Raw genomic sequence first — 20,733 nt, forward strand, 5'->3', positions numbered from 1 at the left:
AAGGAAGGCCGACAGCAGCTTAGCTGATCTGCCCTGCTGCGTTTTCGGCAATGTAAGTTCAATAGCGAAGAGAGGGCCCGGGTGGAGGGGGGGCGGCGGCGACTCCGGGGGGGGGGGGGGGGACCAGTAGCGGTGACCTCGGGGGGAGGGGCGGTGGTGACCTTGGGGGGAGGGGAGAGCAGGAGAAATGCTGGATATGGGAGGTATCAGAAGGAGAGGGGGGCCTTGGAGCTGGGAGGGCGGGACGGAGGGGGACCTTGGAGGGGGAGGGACAGAGGGCCCTTGGAGCTGGGAGGGAGAGACAGAGGGCCTTGCAGCTGGCAGGGCAGGAGGGGGGCCTTGAAGCTGGGAGAGAGGGACAGAAGGGGGTCTTCGAGCTGGCTGGCTGGAGGGGGGGCCCTTGGAGCTGGGAGGGCATGGGGCCTTGGAGCTGGGGAGGGACGCAGGGGGGCCCTTGGAGCTGGGATGGGGGGAAGGAACGGAGGGGGGCCTTTGGAGCTGGGAGGGAATGGGGCCTTGGAACTGGGAGGGTGGGCAGGGGGCCTTGGAGCTGGGGGGGGGGAGGGACTGGTGCCTTGGAGCTGGGAGGGAGGGACGGAGGGGTGCCTTGGAGCTGGCAGGGAAGGAGGGAGAGCAGGGGGCCTTGCAGCAGCGAGGTGGGTGGAGGGGGCTCTGCAGCGGCAAGGGGAGGGGGCCCTGGAAAACCCCCATACCAATACTCGCCCGTTTTAACGGGCTTAACGGCTGGTCCTTTAATAAACAGATTACCTGTCTAACATCAATTCAAGAATGGGCTAAACACAACAAACGTTGCCTGAACCCAAGTAAAACTGAGCTTCTCTGGGTCTCTAACACAAGTGGATACATACCTGACATCAAAATCCCTTTTGGAAAGTTCGAACTCCCCCCTCAAATCACAAGTCAAGAACCTTGGAATACAGTTAGATTCAACACTTACTCTATTCCCCAAATCCAAGCAACCTTCAAGAGTTGCTTCTACTATTTGCGACAGCTGCGCTGCCTCTCTCCTTATATTGAGAAGGTAAATCTTATCCCAGTTGTATCATCGACTGGATTACTGAAATGCAGTATACAATGGTCTGACTACAGCTCCAGTTGATTCAGAATGCAACAGCAAGACTCATAGAAGGTTGCAAGCAACGTGACCATATCACACCATTTTTGCAAAAACTTCATTGGCTACCAGTACAATTCAGGGCTAAATTTAAAACTATGTCTGATCTTCAAGGCCCTGAAAGGAAATGGCCCTGATTACCTGAAAAATAGGATGATCCTCCTCACACCAGCAAGGACACTAAGGTCCTCCCAAGGACTTTCACTAACCACACCCTCTCCAAAAGACATTACACGATGTGATACCCACAAGCGAGCCTTCTCTGGAGTAGCCCCCACACTCTGGAATGCACTGCCTGAAAGGCTGCGCTTAACACAAGACTGTCTCTACTTCAGGAAGCAGGTGAAAGTTTGGCTCTTCAACCAGGCCTGTAATGGAAGAAGTAACTAACTTGTTAGTCTCACACACATAAGGAGTGACTCGGGCTGCATATACTTCAGCAGGACATGCTTATCCACTCCTACCCTAGCTGAGATAATATTTAACCATTTCTTTGACTTCATGTGCAACTTTCTTTAAATCAATCACCTTACTGTCTAACCTAGCTATATGCTACATCTTTGCTTTACCCTTCACTGTCAATTATAATGTTCTATTACGCATTGTGTTGCCATTGTAAGTATACCATGCCATACTTTGTATTGTTTTTGAATATTTTTACTGCTCTAATTGTCTATTGCTCATGTTTGATCTATTCTTACTGTACACCGCCTTGAGTGAATTTCTTCAAAAAGGCGGTAAGTAAATCCTAATAAAATATCAACAGAACTAAAAGGAGGGGAGGAGGCATTGCAATAATATAGAAATCCTCCTTCACAGCAGAACCTGTCGCTAAACACATCCTCAACAATCGAAATCCTGGCATCCAAAATCACCCAACAAAACAACTGACCAACTATGTATCACATTATTCTGCCATCCTCCAGGAAGCTGGACAAATGCTCAAGATGATTTCACAGAATTCGTATGAAACATCTGCATCAATCACCCAAATGCCCTATTAATAGGTGACATATACCTGCACCTAGAAACACAAAACACCAGAACACTAATGAACTTCACAACAGCACAAGGAATCTCATTGCACACAAAAGGTCACCAATTAGACATACTAGTCCACAGATTCTCAATGAGTAACAACCACATATTAACAAACCACACATGGGAAGAGGTACCATGGTCAAACCACAGCAAGCTCACTTTCACACTACAATGGAAAGAAAGCGGCAAGTAAAAAGAGCCAAGAACCCAACACATATTCACAGCCAGAGGAAAAGTAGACAACCACACATTCTGGATAACAGCAATAAATGAACTCAATGACATACCAACCGAGAATAAACAAGTCATGAGAAACTGGAACGAAACAAGTGAAAACACACTAAATAAAATAGCACCACTTAAAAGAAAAACAAAAATCACAAAACAACCACGTCCCTGGTTTAATGACAAACTACTACACATGAAGAAACTGTAGGAAATTCAAAAGAGCATGGGTCAAAAACAAAACAGACGGAAACAAAACTATATGGAGAAAAGCCGTAAGAACATACACAAACAGCATAAATACAGCATAATACTTCAAAAACAAAATAACAAACACAAGCTCAAACCTTGCAAAACCACAAATAAACATCAAACTACATACACGACTGCGAAACACAACCACACTGCAGCAGACAGAATATGGACCACGTTCAAACCATCCCAACTAGACACAGTAAAGACGTTATTGACAAACTACACGCATGCATGCTGCCTACTTGACAGATGCCCCAACTACATGATGATAAACCCACCAAAATGGTTCATCAAGTCCCTCGCCAAACACATCACATACATGTTTGAAAGAGGTCAATTTTCAACAGACAAAGCCAACATAGTACACACTTATCCCCAAAAGCACTACCAGCAAGATCAGTGATATCACAAATTATAGACCAGTAGCCTCAATACCACTACTGACCAAAACGATGTAAGGTCTAGTAACACAGCAACTAATGTAATACTTCAGTTCTTTATAAATCCCAATCGGATTTCAGACCACAACACTGAGATGGTCATAACCACCCTGATAACAAAATTCAGAAGCATAATATGCCAAGGACAAAACATATTACTACTACAATTCGACATGTCACGTGCATTGAACCTAGTAGACCACACCGCACTAATGACACTGTTCGACAACATAGGAATCAGCGGTTCAGTGGCAACAAGGTTCAATGGCTTCCTAAAGACCAGATCCTACATTGTAAAGATGTCCAACCGAACATCAGCCTCATGGATCTCTGAGTGCAAGGTACCTCAGATATCGCCAATACTTTCAATGTAATGATGACTCCACTCACAAAAAAACTGGAATTAATGGGTTTTAACCCATTTATATATGTAGATGACATCACCATCTTCATACCTTTCCAAAACAATATCATAAACGGGACAAAAATTTTAAAAAGGATTGGACCTCCTGGAAGAATGGGCAACAACTTTCAAACTCAAATTGAACAGACAAAAAACGAAATTCCTAGTACTATCTGGCCCACACAACTGACAAACATACCAAATCAAAACACAGCTTAAAATAATAATAATCATTCTCAATAAACATCTACCAGTGGACAATCAAGTATCTGCAGTAACATCCAAATGCTTCAGAACACTATGGAAACTGTGAAGAATACGAGACTATTTCTCTAGACATTATTTCTGGATGCTGGTCCAATCAATGATACTATCACAACTAGACTACTACAATGCAGCATACGTAGAGTGCAAGGAAAATACACTAAAATCACCGTAAACAGTCCAAAACACGGCAGCAAGACTGATTTTCAAGAAATTGAAATATGAAAGAGCAACCCTGCTGCTTGAAATTTGGCTACCAGTCGAGGCAAGAATATTTGCGAGCACCCTGATCTTCAAGATACTATTTGGAATGGCACCCGACTATATGCTTAACATTGAATTATCCTCAAGAAATGCCAGCCCAGTAAACACAAACTACCTACTCCTACATCTACCCAACTGCAAAAGCACCATCTACAAAACAAATTTAGCTACCAGGGTTCCAAACAGTGAAACTCAATACCAAAAACCATCAGAAGCATCACAAATCTCCAATTCAGAAAAGAAATGAAAACCTACCTCTTCAACAAATTCTACAGCTAATCACAAAGATACTGTCACCTTCCTTTCAAATCTACCTCTTCAAAAACTATATGAATAAACATAACCAAAACTCTACCTTTTCCTCTTCAAATCAAATCTATAGATGCTCTCTCCACTTTGCACATCACTATTGTAACTTCACCAAAATGTAAATTGTAAGCCACTTTGAGCTGAAATTTGTTTTTGGATAATAGTGGGATACAAGAATGCATAAAATAAATAATATCAGAGCCATGGCTGCATCGATAGCCCACTTGCTGTCCTCCACTGAAGAAATTTGCAAGGCTGCAATGTGGTCTTCAGTCCACACGTTCACATCTCACTACTGCCTTGCACAGGATACCCAACGCGACAGTTGGTTTGGACAGAAAGTACTGAAGAATGTGTTTGGAGTGTAGAATCCAACTCCACCCTCCTAGGCCTCTTTTATTCTATTCCAGGCTGCACTCTCACTCAGTTTTTATATAATTTCAGTGAAAGAGAGAATGAGTTACTGATCAGTTGAAGGACCATTCGTGTGAGTTCAAGTTGTAGCTGAGGAAGTCTGATTTGATTGCTGTCATCCAGAAGATAGGATGCTTGCAGGTTGACCTGTATGGACCATGCAAGGTTCTATCTTTAGTGCTTCCTGGCAAAGGTAATAGGAACCTGAACCCCCACCCCCTCTTGTTTATATAAAACATAGCCACTTGATTATGTGGATGAGAACACTTTACAGTGTAGCTATTGTAGAAAAATCCAGATAACATTGATAATGGCCTGTAACCTGATGTGATTGATGCAGTTTTTATTTTGCACTTTCAAGAATACCTAAGTATGTAGATAGGACAAGTGTGCTTCTCATGCCCACAGAGATGTATCTGTGGGAAGAGTGATCTGGCGCTATTGAATTTGGAATGGGTAACCCTGCTGAAGATTGATGGCTCTGATACCAATGGAGAGTGTAGGCAGATACCAGGCAGACTGAGAGTGATAAAGGTTATAAAATGCTGATTCCAGTGGAACTTGAGATACCACTGGAGGGGGAGGGGTTCTCATGTGTCTCCTTGCAAAGGGAACAATGACTGCCGTAGAACCCAATAATTTGAGGACACTGCGATAGTGGTCAATCTGACCTTGGATTATCTTGTTGCAAAGATATGAGTCGTCGATGGTTTCTGGGAAGATACTCCCTGGTTGATATTGCATCTAAGTCTGCACCTACAAAAGTGATGCATTATTTTGCTGTAAGATAGACCATACTGAGGAGAAATCCTGGACTTCATAGAGTATACATGTTTCTTGTAATGAGGCAGTTACCGTTGATAGAGTAGGTCCTGACAGTAGCCAGTCGGCCAAGTAAGGCTAAATGAAATGGCCTCTGTTGCGAAGGTAGGTTGATACCACTGCCAGACATTTTGTGAACACGCTGGGTGATGATGGAAATGTTCTGTACCGGTAGTGACACTTAAAAGATGAAGCCTAGGAACTGCCACTGATTTGGATGCATAGGCATATGGGTGCAGGCATCCTTGAGATTGAGGGAGGCTTGAAGTGAGGCAAGGCAGGATCATGACCAGGGAATTCATCTGTATGTTTCTTTTTTAATAAATAGGCCAATTCTTGATCTGAAAGATCTGAATCTGAGACCCCTCGATATTTGGAGGACAAGTTAAAAATTGGAATATAATCATCTTTCTGGCAAGGTAGAACATAGTGTTGAGCCATTCAATGGGCAGAGTCAAAATTATCCATATAATGGTAATAAGTTCACTATCTAAATTTAAGAAAGCAAAAAGGCTGTCCTAATTTACTCAGATAGCAGGAGCACTGTTTATTCTATCCAGATATTCAGTGCCACCGACTATCCAGATTTTATTTAAATGCTGTGGCTGGAACTTTAAAAAATATCGCTGGCCGTGAAGTTTAAATATTGACTCATAACTTGAATTTATGTTTAATCCGATCTGAGGAAGAAGGGCAACCTTCGAAAGCTAATCAAGAAATGTATTAAGTTATGTCCAATAAAAAAGGTATCATCTTATTTTCTTTTCCATGTTTTATTTTGTTTGATAACCTTAAGAGTGGACTAACACGGCTACCACACTCCTCTGTTTAATCCCAGAATTTTCTTCTGCCTCTTTGTTCTTCTGCTCAGTTGGACTCAGGGCTGGGATCCTGGTGCTGTGAGTCTTCTATTCACAAGTATCCAATTTTCCCCCACCCCCTAATATCCTCCCCTTTTAGCTTTATAGAAACATAGAAACATGACAGCAGATAAAGGCCATATGACCCATCTAGTCTGCCCATCCTCTGTAGCCCCTAACTCCCTAACTTTGTACCTAGTCTGATCTTTTGAAGCAATGGCCCTGGGCTGGGAGTCATTAATCAGGGCTCATTTTGGAACTCTACATTTAGAGGCTCTGAATATGCCCTCTAGTTGTCACCTTTAAGCAGGGACCACAGTTGAACACCACCCGCAGCATCCCACCTCAGTTGACTCAGGGAGCAGATGATATAACTCAGAACCAAACACAGGCGCTAGAGGTGACTAGCGCTGAACTTGCACCCCCATTAGTGAGCGCAAAGTGCTCAGAGGCTGTAGCACGGGAGACAGTGAGCACACCAAAGATTAATACAAATAGCATGCTAATGTAGCCAAACAGGAAATGACCTCATTAACATCCATTTCCTCCCAGTGCTCAGAGAACAGCGCACAAAATAAAGCCGCCTTACCACTGAAAAAAATAACGCCAGCTAGGAGAAGGTGTTAGGGTGTTTGAAAGGAGGATTTCTCTTTATTCTTTCTTTAAAATCTGCTGGGTTTTATTTATATATAAGTTGGAAGCAAAAGGAAGCCCAGGCAAGCCCCTAAATTATGGTAGTGAGAGACAAATATGTGTGGGTCAGACCAAACCCGAAAGTGAAAGCACACATTGGCAACTGTTTTCTGTGTTTAAATGTAAACGTATTTAAAAAATAAATCATAATAAATTGAAATGCTTATATCTAAAAGCATAGAAAACAAATGCCAATTTGTGCTTCACTTTCGGGTTTGCCAGGTGCATGCACACAGGAGCATATTGAACTTACTGCAAAACTTGTCTGCACATGCACCAAGCATGTTTCTCCCCCACCCCCTGCTTTCACTTTTACAGCACACATATAATTTGAATATCATTTCCTTTGAGCATTGGCAAGCTAGGTTTCTGTGCTGTTCCAGCAGTATGGTTTCTGCGCTGTTGATTTACTGCAGGAGTTCTGATCATCGGCCAGGATCAAACTGACAACCTTCTATATGACAGTACTGCCTCAAAGGCACCCTGCAAGCCTCAATAGGAGAGAGATTCTGTTATGAACACACAACAGGTTTTTCTGTAAAGTAATAGGTCTGGCCCTTTCTGTCATGGTGCTAGTAGTCAGACCTCCCTCTACTTTCAGGCTGTTTTTCAGCATCGTACTCCCCTGAAAGTATGGCCACTGCAGATAACAAGAAACAAACAATAGATTAGAAAGACTTATAAATCTTGGTAACTGGTACAAGTGGTTTACATGCAACTCATATTTACTTTGTTTTATGGTCCAGTAAAAGCAAATGCTTTAGGTCTCTGGCAAGCTGTAATTATATTTACAGATATTAAAAGCCTTCATTTATTATCACATCTAATGCAGAAGTCCAGTCAGCCACCTGCTGGCAAGATACGACTCTTTGCTGCATTTTGCACTTGACTTGGTGGCAACAGTAGCCAGACCATGGGGGAGGACATCTGTTCTCAATTACCCCTCACTTGCAACTTGTGGTCTGCTATTGACTTGGAAGGATTATGAAGCTGATAGTGTTTGTACCTCCTGCCTATGCAGGCTAAGTTTTAATAGTAGTAATAATGATTCTAATGGAAGCCATCAGCTGGCAGCTTTTATTACCAAGCTGCTCATTCTAACATTGTAATCTGCCTTTAAGTAAACAGCAGTGTTAGGAGGATGTGGATCATTAAATTCTAGAAACTGGACAAAAGCAATGGTAACACTTGTTTAGGGGTCTCTGCACCAGAGAGAAAATTGCATTCTACCATCGGCTTGAATTAGAAGCAAACCTGGCTTGGTGCCATTGGGCCTGGAAGGTTTTCTGTGTTCCTGAAAATGCACTTGTAAGGGATGGACAGCTGATCTGACCTTCACACTAGCGCTCCAAGACAGTGCTAAGAAAAGTTCTCCTGACTTGTTGGTTTTTTTTTTTATTTTTTTTTTTATTTTAAGATTGAACTCAATCTTTTAAATATACCAGAGGTGTAGCTGGGTTAGTCAGTAGTAGCAACACAGGGACTGGTGGAGTCTTCATAGACTAAGCAGATTTGGAGGAAGAGTTCACTACATGTGATGAAGTAGACTTTTGTGCTTGAAAGCTCATGCTTCAGTTACCTAAATCTGTAAAGTGCCACCAACATCTGGCATTTTTAAATAAGCTAGTGTTATGGTTCATTCATCTGACGATGAATTCAAATTGTCATGGTTGCTACTCTGGTTCCTACCACTTGGAACTGGAAACAGCATCGTACAAATCTCCATTTGTAACTCCATATCTAAAAATATTGTTTTTCTCATTTTAAATTTTATTTTGTTACTGTCCTTTTGTTTAGGTCACAAGACAGTTACTAAACCCAGAGGATAATTTGTCACTTGCAGATAAATAGCCTGATTTACAAACAGAAGGATTTTGTTTCTAGAGCAGTGTACACATTATAGGCATTAAAGAATAAAAGATAGCTATGTCTAAATATGATGTGTAAAGTCTATAAGCTTCAGTGTTTTGTTTTTTTAAGGAAAACCTCTGTTCTAAATCTGAAGTCTAGTAGGTATGTCTACCTTTAAATTTATTGCAGTGTGGTATAAATTCCATGTAAGGGAAGTGTTGCTTCTATATATTCCCACAGAGCTGAAGAGTAATATTTTGGAGACACATGAAGAGGAAGGGAAGGGATTTTGGATTTAGCTCATGCCTTTTTTCAGTAGTAGCTTGAAGGCAAGTTATATTCAGGTACAGTAGGTATTTTCTTTCCTCTGGAGGGCTTACAGTCTGTTTTTGTAGCTAAAGCAGTGGAGGGTTAAGTAATTTGCCAAAGATAATAAGGAGCCACAGTTCTAATCCCAATGTGGCTCCCTTAATTCTCAACCCACTGCTCTAACCAGTAGGTTTCTCCTCCACTCCATGAATGTCTTCAAAGAAGAGAAGATGGTAGACCATTCAGAATTAAGTTTGTGATGAGCTGTGATGCGCTCTTTGGAAGGAGAGACAGATGTGGTGAGGATCTGGGGATGAATGATTAAGCTGTCTGGCCAGACACACACCCACAGTCCACTTCTACACAGAAAAAATACACTGTCCCCAAGTTTTGCCAGCCATTTTGTTTTCCACTGCTTAGCTGCACATGCCTTAATAATCATGTTAGGGTTTCTTCTAATAGGCAGAAAGAAGGATTTGGTCTGTAGAATTTAACCTATTAAAACTCTCCACATTTATAGATGGGCGAAGGAAAAGAAAAGTTTAAATTGGTCATATTCCCCATGTAGAAAATGTTCAGTTTGAACACCCTCCCTCCCCCCCCCCTGAAAAAAACCTGAGTAAGTTTGTCTGGATTGTTGTTTAAAGATTAAACTATTACACTGACTATCCAGTCCATACCACTTGACCAACTGTAGTAGACCCTTTTCTGAAATGTCTAGAGCTGCAGTTTCACATCTTTTGCAGCAGGTGGCAGTGCAGTACTGTGTGTTCATATTCTGCAGGTCTGATGTGAGTAATCCTGCCAGGCATTTTCCTTTCCACACTCCTATTGTAACATGTTAAAACTATATGTGGTGTTACCCACTAGCAAGTGACAAAAAACTAATTTTACGTAACTTTATTTGGAGAGGGAGGAAGACCGTGAACAATGAGAGATTCCCAAGAATAAATTGTGCTGTTGTACTGACTCTGACTCTGCTGTTAAGTCCCTTCATTACCCTCTGGCTCAGTTTATCTAATTATAATAGGATAGTAATGATCATTTTTTTTCTGTTTGAAACAGTTATTTAAGAAGGGGTATCAAGACCTGGTGTCGTCGTCGATGATACGCTGAAACCTTCTGCTCAGTGTGCTGCTGCGGCTAGGAAAGCGAATAGAATGTTGGGTGTTATTAGGAAGGGTATGGAGTCCAGGTGTGCGGATGTTATAATGCCGTTGTATCGCTCCATGGTGCGACCGCACCTGGAGTATTGTGTTCAGTACTGGTCTCCGTATCTCAAAAAAGATATAGTAGAATTGGAAAAGGTACAGCGAAGGGTGACGAAAATGATAGTGGGGATGGGACGACTTTCCTATGAAGAGAGGCTGAGAAGGCTAGGGCTTTTCAGCTTGGAGAAGAGACGGCTGAGGGGAGATATGATAGAAGTGTATAAAATAATGAGTGGAATGGATCGGGTGGATGTGAAGCGACTGTTCACGCTATCCAAAAATACTAGGACTAGAGGGCATGAGTTGAAGCTACAGTGTGGTAAATTTAAAACGAATCGGAGAAAATTTTTCTTCACCCAACGTGTAATTAGACTCTGGAATTCGTTGCCGGAGAACGTGGTACGGGCGGTTAGCTTGACGGAGTTTAAAAATGGGTTAGATAGATTCCTAAAGGACAAGTCCATAGACCGCTATTAAATGGACTTGGAAAAATTCCGCATTTTTAGGTATAACTTGTCTGGAATGTTTTTACGTTTGGGGAGCGTGCCAGGTGCCCTTGACCTGGATTGGCCACTGTCGGTGACAGGATGCTGGGCTAGATGGACCTTTGGTCTTTCCCAGTATGGCACTACTTATGTACTTATGTACTTATGTACTAATTAGCTATAATTTTATCAGTCAGAACTGCAAGCACCTCTGTCCCCCCCCCCCCCCCCCCCAACCCCCATTCTCCCCTTCTTGTATTTTGTACTCTGTTCATTGTTCCTTTTTTTTTTTTCTTCTGGGTCCTTTAACTCGGTCTTTCTAGTGTGCAGCCTTGGGTTGTATTATACAAATTGGACATGAAAATTTTCCTAAATGTTCTTTATATTTCAGAAATATACAGAGCATTGCATCAACATTTTCCTTGGATACTTTTTCTTATTTCATTTTGTAAAGCTCTATAATAGAATCTGGTGTTTTATTAAGAGTCATGGTGTTATGAGTTTTATGTAGGCTCTGAGATGGTCTGTAAGATTGTAACAATCAGGAAATATATGTTGTTCCTGAGAGAACTATGAAGAGAATTTGAAACAAAGCTCTATATAATACCAGAATGTTCACAGCTGATCATGGCAGTAGTATTTTGAATGAGGGATAGGATCACATGTTCAGGCTCCTACGCTCTTCACATCTTTATGCTTTTCTAAGGGCAAGATGCACTAAAGACACGTTAAAGCCTTTTCCTTACCGATTCCCTTAGCGAATCGGTAAGGAATGGGCATGCATCAAGGAATAGGAATGCAAATGAGCTGCTCATTGTAGCTCACTTGCATTCTCGATTCCGTCATTAAACAGTCAGATAGTCGGCCGGTCGAGCATGCGAAGAGCAACCAAGCATTATGCTGGCTGCTCTTCGCATGCCAAACATGCCTCCCTGTGCCACCCGAAGATGCCGCGCTGCTAACCCCCTCCGATGCGGCTCGATCCAGGACAGTGCAGTTGAGGACGCCCATCCAAAAAAAAAAAAAAAACGTCCATTTTGGCCCCATAATAATAAAAATGTCTTTTTTGGCAGTGCTTCACTCAGCTAAGAGACCAGGAAGTCTCTGAGCCAATCACAGCGCGTTTAGCTCGGCTGAATGTGTTGTGATTGGCTCTGGGACTTCCAGGTCTCAGCTGAGTGAAGCACTGCCAAAAAAGACTTTTTTTATTAAGGGGGCCAAAATGGACTTTTTTTTTTTTTTGGAATGGGAGCCCATTTTGGCCGCCTTTCCCCTTTGCAATAATAAAAATGTCTTTTTTGTCAGTGCTTCACTCAGCTGAGAGACCAGGAAGTCTCTGAGCCAATCACAGCGCATTTAGCTCGGTTGAACACGTTGTGATTGGCTCATGGACTTCCAGGTCTCAGCTGAGTGAAGCACTGACAAAAAAGACGTTTATATTATTAGGGGGCCAAAATGGATGGGTTTTTTTTTTGGGTTTTTTTTTTGGATGGGTGTCCTCAACTGCATTGTCCTGGATCGAGCCGCATCGGAGGGGGGTGAGCAGCGCGGCGTCTTCGGGGGGGGGGGGGTGACAGCCAAAACTGCTTTTGTTGCAGTTTTTCAATCCCGCGCAGCCCCAACGAGAGGTACAGACCTCTCGTTAGATTTTCCAGCGTTAAGGCAATCGGAAAACGTTACTGCATCTCATTACAATAGGGTTTCTATACAATTTGCTCATCTGCATTCCGTTTTCGTTAGCTGCTACCGTCGTCGGAAAAAAGTCTTTAGTGCATGCCAGGGTTTACTACTTGCTCGTTAATGGCTCGTTGTTTAGTGCATCTGGCCCTAAGACTCTCCCATCTTCTAAGATCTTCTAGGATCTCTCCAACCTTGTGGCCTTCCTTTTGAAGTCTTGGCATGGAGGGTTCTGTGAAAAGGAAAGAATTTGCATCTCTGAACTGCATGTCTGATTTTCAAGTGGCTTTATTTGTTTTTGTCATCTTTTGGTACCATTGTATCCGATACTGCCTAGTTTGCATTTGGAAGTTGGACACAAGATTAAAAAAAAAAAAAAAAGTGGTACCTACCACAGGAGCCAGCTCTGTGGTGCTTGAGCACCACCAGTATTAAGTACACTCTTTGTGTCCAGGGAAGGTAATTTCCATTGGGTTTAGCACCCTCAATCATTTTGAAAAACTGACTCCTATGGTACCTATGGAAGCTTAGCTGAAATTGGGTGGCGGGGGGAAGAGGGGTTGGTGGTTGAGAGGCTAGGATGGGGGAGGGCAGACTTATACGGGGTCTGTGCCGGAGCCGGTGATGGGAGGCGGACTGGTGGTTGGGAGGCGGGAAATACTGCTGCACAGACTTATATGGTCTGTGCCCTGAAAAAGACAGGTACAAATCAAGGTAAGGTATACACATGAGTTTATCGAGGGCAGACTAGATGGACCGTGCAGGTCTTTTTCTGCCGTCATCTACTATGTTACTATGTATGTATTACAAATTTCCAGGTAGGATTTCAGGGGACAGAGCTGTTTTGGAAAACAGTTGACAGTCCCAAGTTTAAGGTGGTGATTTCCACAATCTTTTCTGTTTTCATCCTTACAAAACAGCTTCTTCTGCTAGTGCAACAGACTGCGTTCAACATGCTTGTTTAAATGGAAAAAAACAAATGGGAATACTGCTATAGCCTCTTTCCCTTTCTCAGATCTACCCCCACCTTCCAACTTCCTTCCACACACATACACCTCAATAATTTGTTTTCCATTTTTTTGGATTTGTGATTGTTTACTCGTAGCTTTTGTCTGCTTCTGAGAATAGCACTTCTGAGGAGCCTGGTGAGAAGAGATAAGAGGACACTACAGACTATACAAAAGGCAGCCTTGTCTGCTGGGGACCAACATTTTATCAGGAGGGCTTGCAGGCATCAGAATACACAGCTGTTCAACTATCTGAATCTTTATGGTTTTCTGGAAGGTGAGCAAAAAGTACCAAAGGATGGATGTCATCCAAGATATGCTCCAAAAGTCTGTCTCCTATTTTCTCCTGCTGCTGCTGGGTAGCAGTAGATCTTGAAGGCAGTAGAACTGGAAAGAACAACTACACAGAGCTGAGATAGCAGCAGATGACAGACTCTCGAAGGCAGTAGAACTGGAAAGAACAACTACACAGAGCTGAGATAGCAGCAGATGACAGACACTCGGCCTGGAAGTGAGATGACCATGTGACAATCCAACATGGGTTTACAAAGCATTTGCAGAATGCGTTATCTTATCTTACAGGTTTAAGATTATATCGCTCACCTTTTACAGCCAGAGTCTTCTATCTTTAACCTTTTCCAAACAGATGGTCCTAGGTGGTTTATAAGGTAATGTCAGAAAGGCACAACAATTCAGCTTTTACATAAAATAGATACATAAAAATGAAAATAATATTCAATTATATCAATTAAAGAGCTGAAAGCTAACAGTTTAACATACAATAAAAGTAATTACATAGCTCAGAAAAACATCTCACAATAAAACTAATAAAATAAAAAAGAGCTCTATCAAGCATAACATTTCTCAAAAAGATATGTTTTCAGCTTTTTCCTGAAAGAAAAGTAAGAACTTTCCATCCTGAGTTCTACAAGGCAGACCATTACAAGTAGAAACAGAACCAATGGAAAAAGATGATTTCCAATGCTTAGAATATTTCAACCCACTGGGAGAGGTTAAAAACAGCATACACTGATCTCTAGAATAATTTAGTTCTACAGTTAAAGAGGATCAAGCCCATATGTCACTTTATGACTATAAAACAATGTTTTATACAACACTCTGGCATGTATATGAAGCCAATGGCAGGATTTCAGCAGAGGGGGTACACTTGCATATTTAGTACAATGAAAAATCATCCTCAGGTTGTGTTTTGAAGTCGTTGCAGTTTATTTTTGTGGCCGACCAAGATGTATGGAATTACAGTAATCAAGGCAGATATCATCATAGCTTATACCACTAAGGCAAAATCTCTGTCATAAAAATTGGAACAGATTGACCTTAGCTGCTTACGTTTAAAAAGCACTTTTTAACCACAGTATTAATTTGAATCTCAAAAGATAAAGTAGAATCCAGAAAAACTCCTAACACGTGCATACTGTACGACCTTTAAAGTCACACCATCAGATAAAGTAACCATGCTGGGAATATCAGTTAACAAGTTACTGAACCATAAAATGTTTGTCAGACTTTGCATTCAACATAAGGAAATTGTCATGAGCCCATGCCTTAATCTTAAGAATACATTGTTCAATAGTCTGAAAAGTTAGCATGTGATTGGAATATACAGGAGCCAAAAGAAAAATATCATCTGCATAAGAACAAAGAAATGTATCATCAGGCATAGTGATGGTACCAATGTCTGATATGAACAGATTGAATAGTAAAGGAGAAAGTGGCAACCCCTGGGAGATGCCACAAGAAGGACTCCAAATATTCAAGCAGACACCATTCTTTAAGATGTAGTAACAGATTTGTTAAGAACCCTGAACCAGCTAAGTACAGAACCACTGAATTCCAGTTCGCTAAGCTTCTCATGCAGCTTTGAATGATCGCTACTGAATCAAAAGCTCCAGATACATCAGATTTCAGGAGTATTATCTGTTTGCCCAAGCTTAGGGCTTTCCAGGTCATAACTTTCAAAGGAAAGAGCAGTCTTAAACTGAATTGAGTACTATTTAAACACGAGTATTGTTCAATAACATGATAAAGCTGTAACCCTACAAGTGATTCCATCAGTTTAGAAAGAACTAGTATGCTAGTAATAGGATTCAGGGCTTTTTTTTTTTTTTTTTTTTTAAGGGGGGGGGGGTACTGAGAACTGGCACCTTTTCCATTGACTGCTAAAATTGACCCGTGGTCCCCAAGTTTTAATGAAAGAGCTCAGGCCCTACACACCAATTCAGTCTTGTCGTAGATTTATTTATTTAGATTTTGCTCACACCTTTTTCAGTAGTAGCTCAAGTTGAGTTACATTCAGGTACTCTGGATATTCTCTGTTCCAGGAGGGCTCACAATCTAAGTTTTACCTGAGGCAATGGAGGGTTAAGTGACTTGCCCAAGATTTAGGGTTACCATATGGCTCCAGAAAAAGCAATGGAAGTAAAACCCGGCTGGCTCAATTACTTCCATTGAAAGCAATGGAAGTAAAACCCGGCTGGCTCAATCCGTCCTCCTTTTTCTGGAGCCATATGGTAACCCTACGATTTGAACTGGCCACCTCTGAATTGCAAGACCAGTGCTCTAACCACTAGGCCACTCCTCTGTGACTGGTTGCAGGGGGCCTGGCAACTGTGGGGTGGGTCACTCAATGATCATCCCACCCCTGAAGGGTGGCCCGGCGTTTGAGTACCGGCACCTTTTTTGCTAGAAAAAACACACTGGGTCTCTTTGAAGGGATTGAAAGATCCAACCCCTCAGACTTAGGGATCGATGTTAATAAAATATGACCATGGGTAAACACCAGCGCTCAAAGCAGAATTAGGCAACAAAAAGTAATCTAGTAGATAATCTGAGTGGGAAGTTCACTCAGAAAAAACGCTGACAGCTATGAAGTGCTGATGAAGATTTTGTTACTTTTTGTAAATGTTTCCACCAAAGAAAAAGAAACATTATCAAAGTTAAACTGAAATCTCAGCAGTAATATTAGACTGTGATACCCTGAGCAGGGGTTTGAGGGTGAGCCTACGAAAAAACACAGCTGGACAAAAGTATATAAACAAAATTAAGTGGTTTATTAACTGAATCCAGAGGCATGTTACGTCACAGAACCAGGAACATAAAATGAAACACCTCTGTAGTTCAGTAATTACATTATCAAGCAAGCCTCTGTCTAGCAGGCCCAAAACATAGTCTGGTTGGTGAGGCTGCTACACCCCAACCACAGCCTGTACGTTCTCGGTTCTATCTTGTTCAGAGCAAGGCTTAATAGTCTGAAATCAGGAAACAAAAGTAGCTTACCTTATCCAGGACAGGATCATTAGACATAAGCTGTAAAAACATATGCTGGGTCTCCTTAACCTCAGCCTGGCCCTGCCTTTTATACTTCTGGTTCTGACTCCACCCCTTGCAGCTTACTTCCTCCTGGACTGGACAAATGAGCTTAAGGTGGTTCAGACTATTTGAGGGACTGTTTTTAAGGGTGAGGAGCAGTGTTCTATAAACCCTCTCACACAAATGGAGATGAAAACGGTAACAGAATTCAAACATGCGTGGGATAAACATAAAGGAATCCTGTTCAGAAGGAATGGATCCTCAGGCGCTTAACCGAGATTGGATAGCAGAGCCGGTAGTGTGAAGCGGGGCTGGAGGTTGGGAGGCGGGGATAGTGCGGGGCAAACTTATACGGTCTGTGCCAGAGCCGGTGGTGGGAGGCGGGACTGGAGGTTGGGAGGCAGGGATAGTGCTGGGCAGACTTATACGGTCTGTGCCAGAGCCGGTGGTGGGAGGCGGGGATAGTGCTGGGCAGACTTATATGGTCTGTGCCAGAGCCGGTGGTTGGGAGGCGGGGCTGGTGGTTGGGAGGCGGGGATAGTGCTGGGCAGACTTATACGGTCTGTGCCCTAAAGAGCATAGGTACAAATCAAAGTAGGGTATACACAAAAAGTAGCACACATGAGTTGTCTTGTTGGGCAGACTGGATGGACCGTGCAGGTCTTTTTCTGCCATCATCTACTATCTCTCTATATAAAAAGCAACACCAACGTTCTATGAAGCCTCCAGCCGGAAGTGTGAAGGGGGCGAGATATCCGGTTTCCCTATGAGTGTCTGCCCCGCCCTCTCTGTAACACAGTCAGTGAAGGAAAACAGCAGAGCAGGAAATCAAATCGCTGGCTCTGTAACAGTGAAGGACTCAGAGGGGGGAGGGGAGAGAGGCCAGAGGGCAGGGACACACACACTCCCACATGCACACAGAAGAAAACATTGCTAGCCCCTGTTTCATTTGCATCAGAAACGGGGCTTTTTTACTAGTGTTACTATAAGTGGATAATATCTGTAGATAGTAGTTATCTAATTTTCTCGCTCTTAGTAAAAAAAAAAAAAAAAAAACTGTGCTTCTGGGATGAAGGTTGATTAAGTTTCATGTCTTCTCCTAAAGGAGGAGAACACAAATTACGAACAATGTGAAAAAGCTTTTTTAAATAGGTAAATTCTCTATTTGAGTAGCATGATAAGATCTCCTAGCTAAGAATAATTCTGATTTATACAGAGAAAATTGCTTACTCCAGGTATGTTTAATTTCAGATTTATCAGTCTTGTGCTAAGTCCGCTTATGGGGCCTGCAGTTCTTCGTTAAGTCTGATAAACTGTTATTATACCAGGGTGCCGATTTCCGCAGGCTTATGTCTTTTGAAGCAATGGATAAAGTAGTGTGGTTTCCATGATCTATTTCAATGTGTAGAAATAGATTAATCAGTAAAAACAAATGGGGTAAATAATATGCAGTGGTACTTTTTATTGGTCTAACAATACATTTTTTTTATTAGCTTTTGGGCGCTAAACCCCTCTTTCTCAGGTCAAGACAGAGAAAAGCAAAATCCTGTTGTGTTGTAATAGGAACTGGGGGGGGGGGGGGGGTCAGTATTCAAAGTGATTTAACCAGGCAGAGACTCCTGCCCACTTTAATCATGCTCAGTGGGCTAGATGCCGATAACTGTGCAGTGGTGCTGAATATCAGCTCTAACCGTCCGTCTTAAATCTGGGGGTGGAGCTGAGGAGGAGCCAGCACTTATGCAGGCACTGATGATATTCACATACCTAAGTGGGCAGATAGGACTGCACAAAAGGCAGTATTAGCTTTGCCTTTTTACTGTAGCTATGTGGGTGCTGGCATGGAATATCAGCTGGCACCTACATAGCTTCTGGGTACCATCTTGTAGCTTTCCATGTCCTCCTTTGAACATGACCCAATCGCCCTCCCCAACAATAGAAGCCCTCCCCCCCCCCCCCCCTTGGTCCTACCTGACTATATCTGGTGGTACGGGAGAGTGGTTCCATAATCGGGGGTTATTCCATGTGTGGAGATGCTTTTGTTGTTGAAATTTGGTCCGGGGGGAGGGGCACATTGTGTGTTTTTGTAGAGGGACTTCTATTGTTGGTGTTGGGGGGGGGGGCTGTGAAGGTGGATTGGAATTGGGGGAGGGGGGCTAAGAGGGACCTGATACCATCATTCCAGCCAGCATTCAGCCAGGATCCACATAAGTGCCATTGGCCAACACATGCCCACATAGCCCTGGATATTCAGTGTTGGTGCCTGAATAAGGGCTGGCAGTGAATACCTGGGGCTAATTGTCTGCTACCAGCCAATATTAATTAATATTAATTTAACAGGTGTGTACAAAAGGAGAAGAAAGCAGCCATAAAGAACTATTCCTGATTTCCACTTCCACCCTCCCATTCTTAATATCAGCAACTTGGAGTATAATGGAAAGGACCTTCTTATTTTGAGAGGCTGGTTTGTCCTTGTTTCTGCTTTATTTCATTTCAAATGCACGTATGAGAACTTTGCATGGGCATAAATGTAGCCAGTCATCTGATCTTTGAGAAGTAAAAACCATATTGGATGGCAATCAACCAGAAGCCATGCAGGAGCAAAACTCTTCATTAAAACAAAATAAATGCATGTTACATTTTTCCGTGAAAGATGCCAAGCTTTTTTGCATTCCAATATATCATAGGCACTTGTTTCAAAGAAGGCCTGGAAAAACTCCAGAGTTGAGTTCTGAAGACCCAGGGCAGCTGCTGGTACTGCATCCACTTTCTATCAGCCTTCTATGTTAGAGGAGCTGAGATCTTCAGGAATCTCTAGTAATGAGGTGATTATGAAGCCAGTTGTGATTACAAAGGGGTGAGCAAATGGTCACAAACCTCATTTAGTCTCCGTATAAGCAGTGCTTTGAATCACTTTTGCCCAGCCACTCTTGAATCTGTTCAGCAATCATCAGCACAGTACTTATTATTCTTAAGAAAAAGGACCGTCGATTTAATATGTTGTAGAAATCTTCACATGTCCTTTAGTATAAGAGGTTTGCAATACAATGTATTATCTTTTCAACCTGCCTTTCTAAGTGATGCTTAAGGCAACTTACAGCATCGCATGTATGCCAGCAAAAAAAAAAAAAAAAAATTGCATTTTAACTAAAAACCCCTGTACCAGGGCTAGCCTGTTGACTCTAGTAGTGCTGTACACTGCCTTTCAGGATGCTTTTGTGCATTCTCAGGTCCACGTGCTGTTCATTAGGTTAACCGAGGCTTCAGGGAAGGGGAGACACTGCAGCAAGACTAGAGGAGAGGGAGGAAATGTGTGTACATAGAAACATGATGGCAGATAAGGACCAAATGGCCCATCCAGTCTGCCTATCCTCAGTAACCACTAACTCCTCCTTTTCTTAAGGGATCCCACGTGCCTGTCCCATGCTTTTTAAAATTCGGACACAGTCTTCGTCTCCACAATACATACATGCTGGACTTCATATGTAGCTACAGTCTTGACTCCGGATCAGTTAAATCCCATGTTAGAGAACGAGGGCATTTTCAGAAGTGGCTCCTCATGGAATGGACTTCCCTCTAGAAGTCAAACAAGATCCAAGCTATGTTTGCTTTAGGAGAAATGTAGACTTGATTTTTTTTTCCTGCATGTTAGTTATGATTTTCAGAGGTAGGCTGTTCTTTAGGTGTATGGCTGGATTTTATGAATGGGGTCGTTTTCTTGGGATAATTGTCATGGGCCTG

At 42.4% G+C, this 20,733-nt stretch overlaps 1 protein-coding gene across 1 annotated transcript in view; it reads left to right on the forward strand.

Annotated features, from left to right (window-relative positions):
• Nucleotides 1–20,733, forward strand: part of INO80 (INO80 complex ATPase subunit) — a 462,811-nt gene that overhangs the window by 334,627 nt on the left and 107,451 nt on the right. The window lies entirely within an intron of this gene.

Source organism: Microcaecilia unicolor, chromosome 9, assembly GCF_901765095.1.
Source record: "Microcaecilia unicolor chromosome 9, aMicUni1.1, whole genome shotgun sequence".
NCBI lineage: Eukaryota > Metazoa > Chordata > Amphibia > Gymnophiona > Siphonopidae > Microcaecilia > Microcaecilia unicolor.